Here is a 15,999-nt window from a genome sequence, read left to right on the forward strand (position 1 = left end):
TGTGCTGCTGTCCTGCTGTGCTGGTCCCAAGGGCTAACTGTGCGGCAAGGTCCAAATCCAGTCCGAGGTCGAGGATGCGGTATGGAGGCTGTCCGTCAAAGCTGAAGCTGGGTCCAAGGCAGGGAGTCGGGTGAGGTCAGGAACTCTGGCAGAAGAGCAGGACAGGGTGCCGGCAGGAACAAGCTACCAGCAATGTTGCTCCTGCAACCTGGGGCTGGGGCTGGCTGGCTTTTATCTGCCCCAAGGCATAGGGCGGCCCCGGTCCACAGGTGCCTTGCCTCTTCTGGCCTGAAGGCGAGCGCTCCTCCTGTGGGAACTTAGTTCCCTCCGACTCTCTGCCCTGAGCCTCTGCAGCTCAGGAGAGGCTGGAGGGTTCCTGGACCCAGAGGCAACCTCAGCTTCCTCTGATGGGGCTGAAAGTGGAGCACCTGCAGGCAATGAGTCCTCCATCACCTCAGGAGCCAGAGCAGACTCACCTGAGGACCCAGCACAGGTGAGGACCCTTCAGGCTCAGGCCCCAGCCCCGGCTCAGCTGGTTCTGGAGGCAGGGGCTCCTGTGCAGGCTGGGATTCCTCAGGTTCAGCCTCCGAGTCCGAATCCCAGGCCATCACACCTGCATTGCCCAATGGCCATTGGGGTCCCTTCCAGCTGTACGATTCTACAATTATGCAATTCCAACTGGAGGTGCGCTGCGATTTCTCAGCAGACCTCAGGGGCAGCAGGAGCTATTCCTCACCCCCATTCCGCGAGAAATTACTCCCCCGCCCATTTTTTTTAATTTTCAACATTAATCACAAAAATAATGTAACAAAACACACAACAAAGAAAAAACACACGTTACAAGAATAAATCAAACACAAAGAAACATTATTTCTTCAAATACCTAATTCTCATTACATTGATAACTGACTTCCTCAAACCCCCTCTAACTGAATTTCATTATAACAGTTCTCCAAATTCATATTTCTAATTATATGGATTCCTTCCATTTACTAACCTCTTCTCCTTTATTAATATTCTGATCCTTAATATTTACTACCACATATTCTTATTCTCTGCTCTCTGCTTTTTTCACCTTGCCAACAAAGGTCCGTATAGTTCAAGCTATGGTTTTCCCAGTAGTGATGTATGGAAGTGAGAGCTGGACCATAAAGAAGGCTGATCGCCAAAGAATGGATGCTTTTGAATTCTGGTGCTGGAGGAGACTCTTGAGAGTCCCATGGACTGCAAGAAGATCAAACCTCTCCATTCGGAAGGAAATCAGCCCTGAGTGCTCACTGGAAGGACAGATCCTGAAGCTGAGCTCCAAGACTTTGGCCACCTCATGAGAAGAGAAGACTCCCTGGAAAAGACCCTGATGTTGGGAAAGATGGAGGGCACAAGGAGAAGGGGGCGACAGAGGACGAGATGGTGGGACAGTGTTCTCGAAGCTATGAACATGAGTTTGACCAAACTGTGGGAGGCAGTGGAAGACAGGAGGGCCTGGTGTGCTCTGGTCCATGAGGTCACCAAGAGTTGGACACGACTAACCGACTAAACAACATTCTTATTCTACCGCTAAGCCTATTTATTACTTCCAAAAATTTTCTATTTCTCTTATATCACAATATTGAGCTAAATATTCTTTAAATTCCTTGCAACCCTCTTGTATCTCCTCTTCTTCCTGACCGCGGATTCTTCCAGTCAGGTCGGCCAGCTCCAAAAACTCCAACATCTTCATCTGCCATTCTTCTGTTGATGGTATTTCTTGCGATTTCCAGTTTTTTGGCTAACCTCCACGGGAAATTACTGCCCTTTATTCCACAGAATACTTTGGCCACCTCATGAGAAGAGAAGACTCCCTGGAAAAGACCCTGATGTTGGGAAAGATGGAGGGCACAAGGAGAAGGGGACGAGATGGTTGGATAGTGTTCTCGAAGAGACCAGCATGAGTTTGACTAAACTAAACAACAGCAACAAATTCCACGAAGAAGATCTTGCTCTGGGGGAAAGGTGTCTGGTTATCATCTGCCTTTTGTTCCTGCCAGCCAGCCAGACTCCCCCTCCCTCCCGTGCTTCAGACATTGATCTGCTAACTCTCTGGCATTCGTCTCCCGACAGCCATCAGCTAATAAACTTTGGTCCGCAGAGTCCAAGGCCGGCCAACACTTCACTTTGGGTAATTTCTCCGAACCGTCGCCCGCGTGAAGAGCTCTCGCCTCGGCTGCAGCCGGAGAAGGTAAGGGGGAAACTGCCCCGATATGCCCAGGTGTGCCCACCTCGCCTCTTCCTGCCCCGCACCCTGAGACAGAGGGTGCGACAGGCAGATGTCCAACCGGTGCTGTTTTGCAAAAGCGCAGGCCTGTTGAGTGCCTGCCAGGAATAGGGTTGTAAAAGCCGAGGAGCCTTAGAGGGCGCTTACTAAGGGGGTTGGTTTGGATGACCCTTGGAGCCCTTTCCTATTCTATGAAATATCGGAGCGAGCTTTCTGTTATAAGTGCATTTGACTTGGGAGTTTCCTTCGCAGCAGAGCTCGTGGAAAGGGATCTGGGATCCCTTTAAGACAACTGCGGTGGAGAGTCTGTTTTTTAAGGATGCAGGTTCGCTTCCATGCTCGCCTGCCCTGCTCCCTTTTGATTTGTAGAGCTGAGCTGCGGCAGCAAAATGTTTCATTTTGCATAGGTGTTGATGTGGCATCTTGGACGCACTTAGGCTTTCTGATGGTGGAGTCGAAATGGATTGTGCTTGCGCTTTTGATGTGTGATCTATGGAGTGATTTGATCAAATCTCGACCTGTTTGGAAAGAAGGGTGGTTGCGAGGGGGGGGGGATACTGAGGCAGAAGGGGGAAGGGGGCAAATAATGGGTGAGTGAATGGAGAGATTTGGACAATATAATTGGTGTTCTCTGTCGTCATACCCTCCCCACTGTCTGCAGTTTGGGGTCATTATTTTCGTCAGTTGTGTTATTGACTATGTCGCCCCCTGCCGCCGCCGTTCAAATGAATAGCTCAGTGATCATGTAAAGAATTGCATTGGTAAATTTGGCCACGGCAAACGGCAACCCAGAATAATGTTGGTGTTTCTGCAGAACCCAAACTGCAGCAGAACGGAAACATTGCTGTACACAGCAGATTCCGAGAGGTAAAGGCAAAAGGACCCCTGACCATTAGGTCCAGTTGTGGCTGACTCTGGGGTTGTGGCGCTCATCTCGCTTTACTGGCCGAGGGAGCCGGCGTACAGCTTCCGGGTCATGTGGCCAGCAGGACTAAGCCACTTCTGGCAAACCAGAGCAGCGCACGGAAGCGTCGTTTACCTTCCTGCCGGAGCAGTACCTATTTATCTACTTGCACTTTGACGTGCTTTCGAACTGCTAGGTTGGCAGGAGCAGGGACCGAGCAACAGGAGCTCAGCCCGTTGCGGGGATTCGAACTGCCGACCTTCTGATCGGCAAGTCCTAGGCTCTGTGGTTTAACCCACAGTGCCACCCGCGTCCCTTTCACATCCCTAGTAGCGTTCAAAATTCCCCAGGTACCAGGCGTGTTTTGCAACTGGTGGCGGGTCCAGTTGCAACTATGTGGAGATTTGTGTTGGCGGCCAGAGTTGGTGACCACAGTTAAAAAAACCCTCTGTCTTGGTCCATAGTTAATTTGCATTTCCAATGTGTGTGCTTCTCCTTACTGGATTCTGGGACAAGCAAATTGTTCTGAGAGCAAGCTGCATTCTAGCAATGCAGCTGAGATCATAGAATCGTAGAACTGCAACGTTGGAAGGGACCTTGAGGGGGAATAGACTTCCGTTGTGGCAAGCAAGACCTAGGTTTAAGTGGTGGTGCTGTGGTCTAAACCACTGAGCCTCTTGGGCTTGCCGATTGGAAGGTCGGCGGTTCGAATCCCCACGATGGAGCGAGCTCCCGTTGCTCTGTCCCAGCTCCTGCTAACCTAGCAGTTCGAAAGCACGCCAGCGCAAGTAGATAAATAGGTACCACTGCGGCAGGAAGGTAAACGGCGTTTCAGTGCGCTCTGGTTTCCGTCACGGTGTCCCGTTGCGCCAGAAGCGGTTTAGTCCCGCTGGCTACATGATCCGGAAAGCTGTCTGTGGACAAACGGCAGCTCCCTTGAAAGCAAGATGAGAGCCACAACCCCATAGTCGCCTTTGACTGGACTTAACCATCCAGGGGTCCTTTACCTTTACCTTTTTTATATATACCTGAGTTTCTGACCTGGCAGCAACCCTATTTGAGGACTGCTTAAAAGTCGTGTGAGTCTCACGATCCTAAACAAAACTCAACGCAACACATTAGGCGTGGGAACCCGGAAGAGTTCCAGGTATGTTCCCCCCCCACCCACTTAGGCAAATTAAAAAAATTGAACTCTATCCTAGGACTAGGGCCAGGGCCTTTTCAGTACTGGCCCCGACTTGGTGGAACACTCTGCCACAAGAGACTAGGGCCCTGCAGGACTTGACATCTTTCCGCAGGGCCTGCAAGATGGAGCTGTTCTGCCTGGCCTTTGGTTTGGACTCAGTCTGACCCTTATGTTTTCCCTCCCCTTACGGTTTTGATCTATGGGCTACTATTAAAATGAGGCTGCATTTTAAATTACTGTATTTTTCACTCTATAAGACACACCAGACCACAAGACGCACCTAGTTTTTGGAGGAGGGAAATAAGAATAAAAAATATTCTGAATCTCAGAAGCCAGAACAGCAAGAGGGATCGCTGCGCAGTGAAAGCAGCAATCCCTCTTGCTGTTCTGGCTTCTGGGATAGCTGTGCAGCCTGCATTCGCTCCATAAGACGCACACACATTTCCCCTTACTTTTTAGGAGGGAAAAAGTGAGTCTTAATAGAGCAAAAAAACCAGTATATTTTTACCTGTATTTTAAATTGGTTTTTTTTTCATTGTAATTTTACTGGTGTTAGCCGCCCTGAGCCCGGCTGTGGCCAGGGAGGGCGGGGTATAAATAAAATTTCATTATTATTATTATTCACTCCAAAAGGCAGGCTTGACGTTTCGTAATGAGTGTTGCTGGAGAGTTGGAAAACATTCTAAGATTCTGAACTGTTTCGACTGCCCCCGTTTCCCGGGAGAAGCCCCTGTTTCTCTGCTGCCTCTCTGAGATAGAACAATGGCCTTATTATGTCACGCGTCTTTGGGCCTTTGGCCAATGCTGCGGGAGCAGTTTTGAAATGCACGCGAGCGCAAACTCTGCCGTCTGCCTTGCCTGGGTTTCTAGATGTGAGATATCTGAGAGGCAAGAGGGAAGGACCTTATGCGGACCATAGATTCCTCCGGTGCAGTGTCGGGTCATTGTTTTTCATAGTCAGTTTTTTTGTTTATTAAGCTTTAAAACATTTGCGTGGGTTAAACCACAGAGCCTAGGACCTGCCGATCGGAAGGTCGGCGGTTCGAATCCCCGCAATGACGGGGTGAGCTCCCGTTGCTCGGTCCCTGCTCCTGCCAACCTAGCAGTTCAAAAGCACATCAAAGTGCAAGTAGATAAATAGGTACCGCTCCGGTGGGAAGGTAAACGGCGTTTCCGTGCGCTGCTCTGGTTCGCCAGAAGCGGCTTAGTCCTGCTGGCCACATGACCCGGAAGCTGTACGCCGGCTCCCTCAGCCAATAAAGTGAGATGAGTGCTGCAACCCCAGAGTCAGTCACGACTGAACCTAATGGTCAGGGGTCCCTTTACCTTTACCTTTTATATATTCCATATTCTAACTTCATTATACATTTCTCTTTCACTTGGACTTCTCACCTTCCCCTCCTTGCCTTTCTCAATCCCATTTTACTATTATTTATTAAATTTGCATACCGCCCTATAAAAAACACCAGACACGTCTTTGACATCTGATGGGAGAGCGTTCCACAGGGCGGGTGCCACCACCAAGAAGGCCCTCTGCCTGGTTCCCTGTGACCTCACTTCTCGCAGGGAGGGAACTGCCAGAAGGCCCTTGGAGCTGGACCTCCATGTCCAGGCTGAATGATGGGGGTGGAGACGCTCCTTCAGGTATACAGGACCGAGGCCGTTTAGGGCTTTAAAGGTCAGCACCATCACTTTGAATTGTGCTCGGAGATGTGCTGGGAGCCAATGTAGGTCTTTCAAGACTGGTGTTATGTGGTCTCGGCGGCCTCTCCCAGTCACCAGTCTAGCTGCCGCATTCTGGATTAGTTGTAGTTTCCGGGTCAACCTTCAAAGGTAGCCCCACACAGAGCGCATTGCAGTAGTCCAAGTGAGAGATAACTAGAGCATGCACCACTCTGGCAAAGACAGTCTGCTGGCAGGGAGGGTCTCATCCTGCGTACCAGATGGAGCTGGTAAACAGCTGCCCTGGACACAGAACTGACCTGCGCCTCCATGGACAGCTGTGAGTCCAGAGTGACTCCCAGGCTGCGCACCTGGTCCTTCAGGGACACAGTTACCCCATTCAAGACCAGGGAGTCCTCCACACTTGCCCGCCTCCTGTCCCCCAAAACAGGCTTTCTGTCTTGTCAGGATTCAGCCTCAATCTGTTAGCCTCCTTCCATCCTCCAATTTGGAGAGAGTTGGTTCTTGAGGTACCTAAGAAATATTCTTCTCTTTCATATATTATCAATATTTCAGACCCTGCTCGCGGTCTCATCTGATTACGATATTTTTTTCAGATATTCCAAAAAGGGCTTCTGTTCTTCCGTGCGGAGCCCTTCGTGTTGTTCTCTTACTTTTGCTGTTCGTTCCGCCTGTTCCTCACAGTCCATTTGCTTTAAAATCCATTATTCTACTGTTGGTGTATATCCTATTCTTTCCTGTTCTGTGCATATAAGATTCTGCTGCTGTTGTTGCACGTGTAAATAAATGAATCATTTTTTTGGGGGGGTGTCTGTCCAGAGTAGTGTTGATTGCCCTAGCCTGCAACAGCCTTCCTGGCAGTGGTGTAGCAATGTCAGGTGGTACCCAGTGCAGAAAATTTCTTGTAAACCCTCCCCCTCCCCCATAGCTGTCAACTTTTCCCTTTTCTTCCGATGAATCCTATTCGGAATAAGGGAATTTCCCTTAAAAAGGGGAAATTGACAGCTATGACCCCCAAAAAAAATTATTAAAAGAAGGAAAAATAAGATATTTACAGAGGAGGGGATCTCCGCCACTTATTCCAGGAGATATTGGGGACTGAACCTGGAACATGCAAATCTTGTGCTCTGTTGTTGTTGTTTAGTCGTTTAGTCGTGTCCGCCTCTTCATGACCCCCTGGACCAGAGCACGCCAGGCCCTCCTGTCTTCCACTGCCTCCCACAGTTTGGTCAAACTCATGCTGGTAGCTTCGAGAACACTGTCCCACCATCTCGTCCTCTGTCTCGTCCTTCTCCTTGTGCCCTCCATCTTTCCCAGCATCAGGGTCTTTTCCAGGGAGTCTTCTCTTCTCCTGAGGTGACCAAAGTCTTGGAGCCTCAGCTTCAGGATCTGTCCTTCCAGTGAGCACTCAGGGCTGATTTCCTTCAGAATGGAGAGGTTTGATCTTCTTGCAGTCCGTGGGACTCTCAAGAGTCTCCTCCAGCACCAGAATTCAAAAGCATCCATTCTTCGGCGATCAGCCTTCTTGATGGTCCAGCTCTCACTTCCATACATCACTACTGGGAAAACCATAGCTTTAACTATACGGACCTTTGTCGGCAAGGTGATGTCTCTGCTTTTTAAGATGCTGTCTAGGTTTGTCATTGCTTTTCTCCCAAGAAGCAGGAGTCTTTTAATTTTGTGGCTGCTGTCACCATCTGCAGTGATCATGGAGCCCAAGAAAGCTTATGCTCTACCACCAAGCTAAAAACAAATCAAGATTCCAGTCCTCATTGTTCTGGGTGGAGGGTTTAATAGGGACCTAGGAAGCTGCCTCGCAGCCCAGTTTGACTCTCCAGGGACTCAAGCAGAGAAGCAGCTTTCCCGGCCGCTCCTGCCCATTCTTTTTAAGCAGAAATGGAAACGGATTGAACTTGGAACCCTCCCTGTGAAAAACACGTGCTTTTCTGGGCTCAGATCGGGGTGACTTTATAACCAGATCGGTGCTGAGATTAAATTCCCCATCGAACAGTCCTAAACTGGTAGCGGTTGCTTTTTTTTCTCCAAAGGGTAACGGTTACAACCCAGACTGATGCAGAAACCTGTTTAGGCAGGGGTAGGCAACCTAAATGGGACGTGGGTGGCACTGTGGGTCAAACCACAGAGCCTAGGACTTGCCGATCAGAAGGTCGGCGGTTCGAATCCCCGCAATGACGGGGTGAGCTCCCGTTGCTCGGTCCCTGCTCCTGCCAACTTAGCAGTTCGAAAGCACGTCAAAGTGCAAGTAGATCAATAGGTACCGCTCTGGAGGGAAGGTAAACGGCGTTTCCGTGCGCTGCTCTGGTTCGCCAGAACTGGCTTAGTCATGCTGGCCACATGACCCGGAAGCTGTACGCCGGCTCCCTCGGCCAGTAAAGTGAGATGAGCGCCGCAACCCCGGAGTCGTCCGCGACTGGACCTAATGGTCAAGGGTCCCTTTACCTTTACCTTTAGGCAGCCTAAAGCCCAGGGGCCGGATGCAGCCCAATCGCCTTCTCAGTTTCAGGAATCAGCATGTTTTTACATGAGTAGAATGTGTCCTTTTATTTAAAGTGCATCTCTGGTTATTTGTGGGGCATAGGAATTCGTTCATTCCCCCCCAAAAAAAATATAGTCCGGCCCACCACATGGTCTGAGGGACGGTGGACTGGCCCACAGCTGAAAAAGGTTGCTGACCCCTGCATTTAGGAGCAAAGGACGTTCTCATACCCTCCGACATTTCTCCGATGAAGCTAGGGACGTCTTATTCCATCATCATAATAGTAATAATTATATATTTTTTTAATACCCTGTCCATCTGACTGGTTTGGGTTGCCCCAGCCACTCTGGGCTGCTTTGAACATACAGTGGTACCTCGGGTTACATACGCTTCAGGTTACAGACTCCGCTAACCCAGAAATAGTGCTTCAGGTTAAGAACTTTGCTTCAGGATGAGAACAGAAATCGCGCTCCGGCGGCGCGGCGGCAGCAGGAGGCCCCATTACCTATAGTGGTGCTTCAGGTTAAGAACAGTTTCAGGTTAAGAACAGACCTCTGGAACGAATTAAGTACTTAACCTGAGGTACCACTGTATATATAAACAGAATAAAATATTATTTTAAAAAACCCTTCCCCGTACAGGGTTGCCAGCGGGGGGAGAGGGAGTGGTGTCTTAATGGAATAAATAACTAAGTCTGTTGTAGCAGAAGCAACAGGAAGTCCTGTGGTAAACATTTATTTTTTTTGCTGAGCTGACCAGTTGCAAAGGCATTATTTATTGAGTCTCTGTCCGTCTGTTTGTCTTTCTGAATCAATGCGCATGTCTGGGATGTGGTTAAGAGGGGAACAAACGAGGTCAGAGGCAACTGTCATGCAGAAAACGAAACCCAGCAATGATTTCATGTTATCAGCATTGGCCATTCACAAAGCAGTTGCTGATAAGACAGGCATCCTGGCCTCTGTACGCTTGTAAGCTGAGACAGGCATGCAGTTCTGGGTTCGGTTCCTGCCAGCAGCCCAGCAACTGCCTGAAACTCCGGAGAGCGGATGCCAGTTTGTGTAGAGCTCGATGAATAATGATAAAAAGGTAAAAGGACCCCTGACCGTTAAGTCCAGTCGTGGCCGACTCTGGGGTTGCGGCACTCATCTCGCTTTACTGGCCGAGGGAGCCGGCGTACAGCTTTCGGGTCATGTGGCCAGCAGGACTAAGCCGCTTCTGGTGAACCAGAGCAGCGCACGGAAATGCCGTTTACCTTCCCGCCGGAGCGGTACCTATTTATCTACTTGCACTTTGATGTGTTTTTGAGCTGCTAGGTTGGCAGGAGCAGGGACCGAGCAACGGGAGCTCACTCTGTCGCGGGGATTCGAACCGCCGACCTTCTGATCGGCAAGTCCTAGGCTCAGTGGTTTAGACCACAGCGCCACCCGCGTCCCATCTGAATAATGATACTCCTGCAATATTCCTACAATTCCTTCATGGCAGGGGGTTGGGGGGTATCCTTTGGGAGTACAGCAATTCTATGCTGTTGATGATATATTTATTTATCCCCGTTCTTTCCCCTGACTGGGACTCAAGGCCGCTTTCAGATAAAATAAGAAATTTGTATGCCACCCTATGGCGTTTCTGTGCGCTGCTCTGGTTCAGCTTAGTCATGCTGGCCACAAGACCTGGAAGCTGTACGCCAGCTCCCTTGGCTAATAAAGTGAGATGAGCGCCGCAACCCCAGAGTCGGCCACGACTGGACCAAATGGTCAGGGGTGCCTTTACCTTTACCTTTATGCCACCCTATACCCGCAGGTCTCAGCATAAAATCACAAGATAAAAACACAAAATAATAAAAACGAGAACGAGAACGACCCAATAACATCCCCCCCCACAGACTTCCCATGAACATGTTTATTTTTTTTTAATAAAATTTTTATTAGCTTTTCAACATATATTTTAAGACATTACAAACAACAAACACAAACAAACAAACATATAAACATGTATAATTTCATGAATTTTTTCATGTACCCAATTTCAACGACTTCCCCATGCCTCCCTTTTCTGCATCCCTGTTTTAAACTTTTTTCAGCAACCCCTGATCTGAATTACTTATAAATTCCTTTCTATAACCCTTTTCTTTTCTCTTGTCCAATCATTTATCGCTGCAAATCTGCTATGTTTTACCCATGACATTTTAACACTCACTAATTTTACAACAATTTTTAAGATAAAATTTAAATTTCTTCCAATCTTCTTCCACCGTCTCTTTCCCTTGGTCACGGATTCTGCCCCCATGAACATGTTTAAAAGCAGTATGAGGTGTTAATCGACCAAAGGCCTGGTTAAAGAGGAACATTTTCGCCTGTCCCATAAGGTGGATAATGAAGGCACCAGGCGAACTTCCCTGGGAAGAGCATTCCAGAAACGGGGAGCCACTGCAGAAAAGGCCCTGTTCTTGCGTTGCCACCCTCCGGACCTCTCAAGGAGGAGGCACATGAAGAAAGGCCTCAGAAGATGATCTCAGGGTCTGGGTAGGTTCATATGGAGAGCAAAGTCCTTGTCGCTGCTTTGGTGGAAAAAAGCAAACCTGCCTTGACTGTTCAATGCACGGAGGACAAGCAATGGCGGAAGAGGTGTCTGCACCCTGCCGCTGCAGAGGAACGGCGTTTTTGGGAATGTGGCCTGATGAGGCCGAGCAAAGTTTGCGCAGGAATCTGTCCCTTGGCGTGGGCATCTGAGTTTTGCAACAGCAAGTTGCCGGGGGGGCAGGCACCTAGTGCGCCGTCAATGCCACCGTGAGGTGCGCTCGTCCCATGCGCCGTGGGCACCCAGCCATGCGGGGTACAATCCTTGTTTTTAAAGGCTTTGCCAATAAGCCGGGACTGCGATAAGGGGCTATAAATAACCCGCGTCATGAGAGAGCTTCATGCTCACGGCTTCCTGTAGAAGCAACGCAGAGGGGTTTGCATTCTGTGTCTCTCCGGAAATGAGAGAGGGAGACGTTGGCGGGGGGGTTGCATGGGAGCCAAGAAGCCTTTGGTAGCCAGCAGCCAATGCCAGGGGAGACGGCCTTTGCCTCTGCCCCACGGGATCCACTTGTTTCGAAGTCAAAAACTCTGCAGCTTCGGAGAGCCAAAAGACGAACAGTTCCGGCCCTTGTTGTTGTTGTTTAGTCGTTTAGTCGTGTCCGACTCTTCGTGACCCCCAGGACCAGAGAACGCCAGGCCCTCCTGTCTTCCACTGCCTCCTGCAGTTTGGTCAAACTCATGCTGGTAGCTTCGAGAACACTGACCCACCATCTCGTCCTCTGTCGTCCCCTTCTCCTTGTGCCCTCCATCCTTCCCAACATCAGGGTCTTTTCCAGGGAGTCTTCTCTTCTCCTGAGGTGGCCAAAGTCTTGGAGCCTCAGCTTCAGGATCTGTCCTTCTGGTGAGCACTCAGGGCTGATTTCCTGAAGAATGGAGAGATTTGATCTTCTTGCAGTCCATGGGACTCTCAAGAGTCTCCTCCAGCACCAGAATTCAAAAGCATCCATTCTTCGGCGATCAGCCTTGTTTAGGGTCCAGCTCTCACTTCCATACATCACTACTGGGAAAACCAGAGCTTTTACTATACGGACCTTTGTTGGCAAGGTGATGTCTCTGCTTTTTAAGATGCTGTCTAGGTTTGTCATTGCTTTTCTCCCATGAAGCAGGCGTCTTTTAATTTCGTGACTGCTGTCACCATCTGCAGTGAGTTCTGGCCCTAGCGTTGGGCAAAGGGAGACGGCCGCTTCAGTGGACAGATCTTGAAAGGCCCAGAGGGCTGGGTGGAATATTGGTATGAATCAGACCTGAGGGCCTTGACTCAGAAGGTTAATTATAGCTGGAAGAGATTACTGTAATCAGAAATTGAAGCTCCTTGCATCAAGTCTTGCTCAAAAAGAAATAGCTGAGCGACCTGCAACCATTCTTAATAAAAGCATAGCAAAGCTGTTGGTCTGAGCTCTGTGACACACTGGGCAATAGATATAGGTCACAATATAGATTTTAACCTCTGGGGAAAACTCTGGAAAAGTGACTTGAAGTTCACAGCATGTGATTCTTTGAAGGCGAACTACTTGAAAATGATCCACAGATGGAATTTAACTCCGAGTAGGCTTGCAAAGGAGGGACATGGGTGGCACTGTGGGTTAAACCACAGAGCCTAGGGCTTGCCGATCAGAAGGTCGGCGGTTCGAATCCCCACAACGGGGTGAGCTCCCGTTGCTCAGTCCCTGCTCCTGCCAACCTAGCAGTTCAAAAGCATGTCAAAGTGCAAGTAGATAAATAGGTACCGCTCTGGCGGGAAGGTAAACGGCATTTCCGTGCGCTGCTCTGGTTTTGCCAGAAGCGGCTTAGTCCTTCTGGCCACATGACCCGGAAGCTGTACGCCGGCTCCCTCGGCCAGTAAAGTGAGATGAGCGCTGCAACCCCAGAGTCGGTCACAATTGGACTTAATGGTCAGGGGTCCCTTTACCTTTACCTTTAGGCTTGCAAAATGCATAAGACTGAATGAGATAAGCGCTGGAGATGCAAAGATGCAGAAGGAATATTCTTTCACGTGTCATGGACTTTTAAAAGGGTAAAAGAGTATTGGGAAATAATTTATAATGAATTGGGGGGAAAACCAGAGTCCTTTCTGTTGGGGATAATTCAGACTGAAATTCCCAGGTGTCCAAAAAAAAAGGTTATTTATGTATACCATTACTGCAGCCCGGGTTTTGTTAGCCTAAAAATGGAAAATGAGTGAGGTCCCAAACAAAGTATTCTTGCAAGTTAAGTTGACAGAATATGTGCAGCTTGCAGACTTAACATACAGAATAAGAGAACAAGAAGAGAATAAGAGAACATTTAGAGAAGATTGGAAAGCATTTATTGAATATATAGGGGGGGGTTGTATACATATGAAACTGTTGGCAGCCTTAAGATAAATTCAACAGCGTAAATAAGTTTTGAAGGATGTAATAATGGGAAACTGAATGGTATAGTTTTTGTAAAATATGCAGGAGTTTATGGTATGCAAAATGAACCATGGAAAGAGAAGAAGTCATTGATATCTTAAGGATGTAAAAATGAGCATGTTAAGTTGTGGAACAAAATTTAATAAAAAAAATTATATGCATGGGTTTGAGCAGAATGCCGCCAGACCATGGTTTAATAATGAGCAAACCATGGTTTGGTGTCACAAGCGAGCCAGGCCTGTATGTGAAGATTTGACCTTTTTTAAACTGTAAGGTCTTCAGGGCAAAGAGCCCTCCAAACTACCAGGCACATGTAGGGAACATATTTACTGAATGTTCTAAGAATGAGCAGAGTCGTGCCCCGACCACTTAGTTATCGCAACCCCTGAGATAAGGGGATTAGAGGATAAAGAACTTCTGCGTTGTTTTTCTGGGAGAGATTCAGTCTGCTTGGACTCCCAAGACGCGAGATTTGGTGAAAAGGAAAAAGCGTGCGCGCACACACACACATGGCACACACATCAGTTCCCTTCCGGGCAGAAACAAGGCCCTGGTTGTTTCCCAGAGACAATTCCCAGCCTCACAGCCCTCCCCGCAGCCATGTCCTCGCTTCCTTTCCAAGAAATCCGGAGATCTGGTGTCAGCACAATCTAACCCTCTCGCTGAACAGACATTGCCCCGTCCGGATCGTCGGGAGAGATGTGAATGCAATCGCTCTCCGGTGACATGTCAGCAGCTCTCGGTGCCAGATTAGGCGAACGAGGGATCTGTGGGGTTTTTTTGCTGATGTGCTGTCCAAAGATCAACTCGTGTTCAGGATCAGATAGGGCGGGAGGGGGAGAAGAGGAGCGTTTGGAGTCAAAGGGTGAGGTCTGCCTGGGAGAATCCCTGGCTAGCCAAACGAGGTTGCCTCGCTCGAGGACTGCTGACTGGGGAGGGCAGAGGAAATGTGCGCGCCACCGTCTGAAGGGACAAGAGGAAGCCCACCAGATCTTTCTTTCTTTCTTTCTTTCTTTCTTTCTTTCTTTCTTTCTTTCTTTCTCTCTCTCTCTCTCTCTCTCTCTCTCTCTCTCTCCAACAGGACCAGGCCTAGAGCCAAAAACGTGTCTGTGTGGAAGGCAGAGAGGCATCCGAAACTGATTGCAAAACGACCAGCAGGAAACAGTGTTCTCGACACTGCGGGAAACCATTCAAGTCCCGTTCACAATCTGCATTTATAACACTTCAATACAGCTTTAAATAGCCATCGTGTCTTCCCCCAAAGGATTCTGGGAACTGTGGTGAAATATTCTCGGAGCATAGCTGTCAACGTTTCCCTTTTTTTAAGGGAAATCCCCATATTCCAAATAGGATTCCTCGCGGGAAACGTTGACAGCTATGACTCGGAGTCCTGTAGTGATTTCATGCTCTTAATTGCAGCTTGTAAAACAGTGATTTTGTTGCCCCCACAAACCTCAGGCTTTTATATACATTACAGTGGTACTTCAGGTTAAGTACTTAATTCGTTCCGGAGATCCGTTCTTAACCTGAAACTGTTCTTAACCTGAAGCACCACTTTAGCTAATGGGGCCTCCTCCTGCCGCCGCCGCCGCGCGATTTCTGTTCTCATCCTGAAGCAAAGTTCTTAACCTGAAGCACTATTTCTGGGTTAGCAGAGTCTGTAACCTGAAGCGTATGTAACCTGAAGTGTATGTAACCTGAGGTACCACTGTATTTACACAATGAGTCCCTTCTGATTGGCTGATTCTGCTTCCCTCCTGGAGCCTGATTGGTCTTCTCCTGCAAGCCAATCAATTTTTGCATTTTAGGATCCTACTTACCTATTGATCTAAGATCCAAGCTTAGTACATAACATGTGGTCTGTTAAAGGGGCTGAGAGTTGGCTAGGACTATCCTATTCCATACCCTCCGATCATTTCTCCAATGAAAATATAGGGACGTCCCATTCCATAATACTGATTTTGCTATTTATACCCCACCTATCTTACTGCCACTCTGGGCAGCTTCCAACATATATAAAAGGTAAAGGGACCCCTGACCATTAGGTCCAGTCGTGGCCGACTCTGGGGTTGCAGCGCTCATCTCGCTTTATTGGCCGAGGGAGCCGGCGTCCAGCTTCCGGGTCATGTGGCCAGCAGGACTAAGCCGCTTCTGGCGAACCAGAGCAGCGCACGGAAACGCCGTTTACCTTCCCACTGGAGCGGTACCTATTTATCTACTTGCACTTTGACGTGCTTTCGAACTGCTAGGTTGGCAGGAGCAGGGACCGAGCAACGGGAGCTCACCCCATCGCGGGGATTCGAACCACCAACCTTCTGATCAGCAAGTCCTAGGCTCTGTGGTTTGACCCACAGCGCCACCCGCATCAGAAAGGAGCAAACCAGGAATATTTTAGGGAACAGGCTAGCAGGCGGGGCCCATGACTTACATCACAGGAGCCTACACACCACAAAATACTGTTGTTTTATTTTATTTGTTTTTTATCTTATATTTTGGAAATGTACAT

General features: G+C 48.8%; 1 protein-coding gene across 1 annotated transcript in view; it reads left to right on the forward strand.

The window, feature by feature from the left end:
* The first annotated feature begins 2,093 nt into the window (after nt 1–2,093).
* The window catches only part of CERS4 (ceramide synthase 4), a 100,890-nt gene continuing 86,984 nt past the window's right edge, over nt 2,094–15,999 (forward strand). Inside the window, exon 1 of the mRNA XM_053372352.1 lies at nt 2,094–2,218. The gene's annotated coding sequence lies outside the window, so the exon portion shown is untranslated. The remainder of the gene's footprint in view (nt 2,219–15,999) is intronic.

The sequence above is a fragment of the Podarcis raffonei genome, chromosome 18 (genome assembly GCF_027172205.1).
Source record: "Podarcis raffonei isolate rPodRaf1 chromosome 18, rPodRaf1.pri, whole genome shotgun sequence".
Lineage (NCBI taxonomy): Eukaryota > Metazoa > Chordata > Lepidosauria > Squamata > Lacertidae > Podarcis > Podarcis raffonei.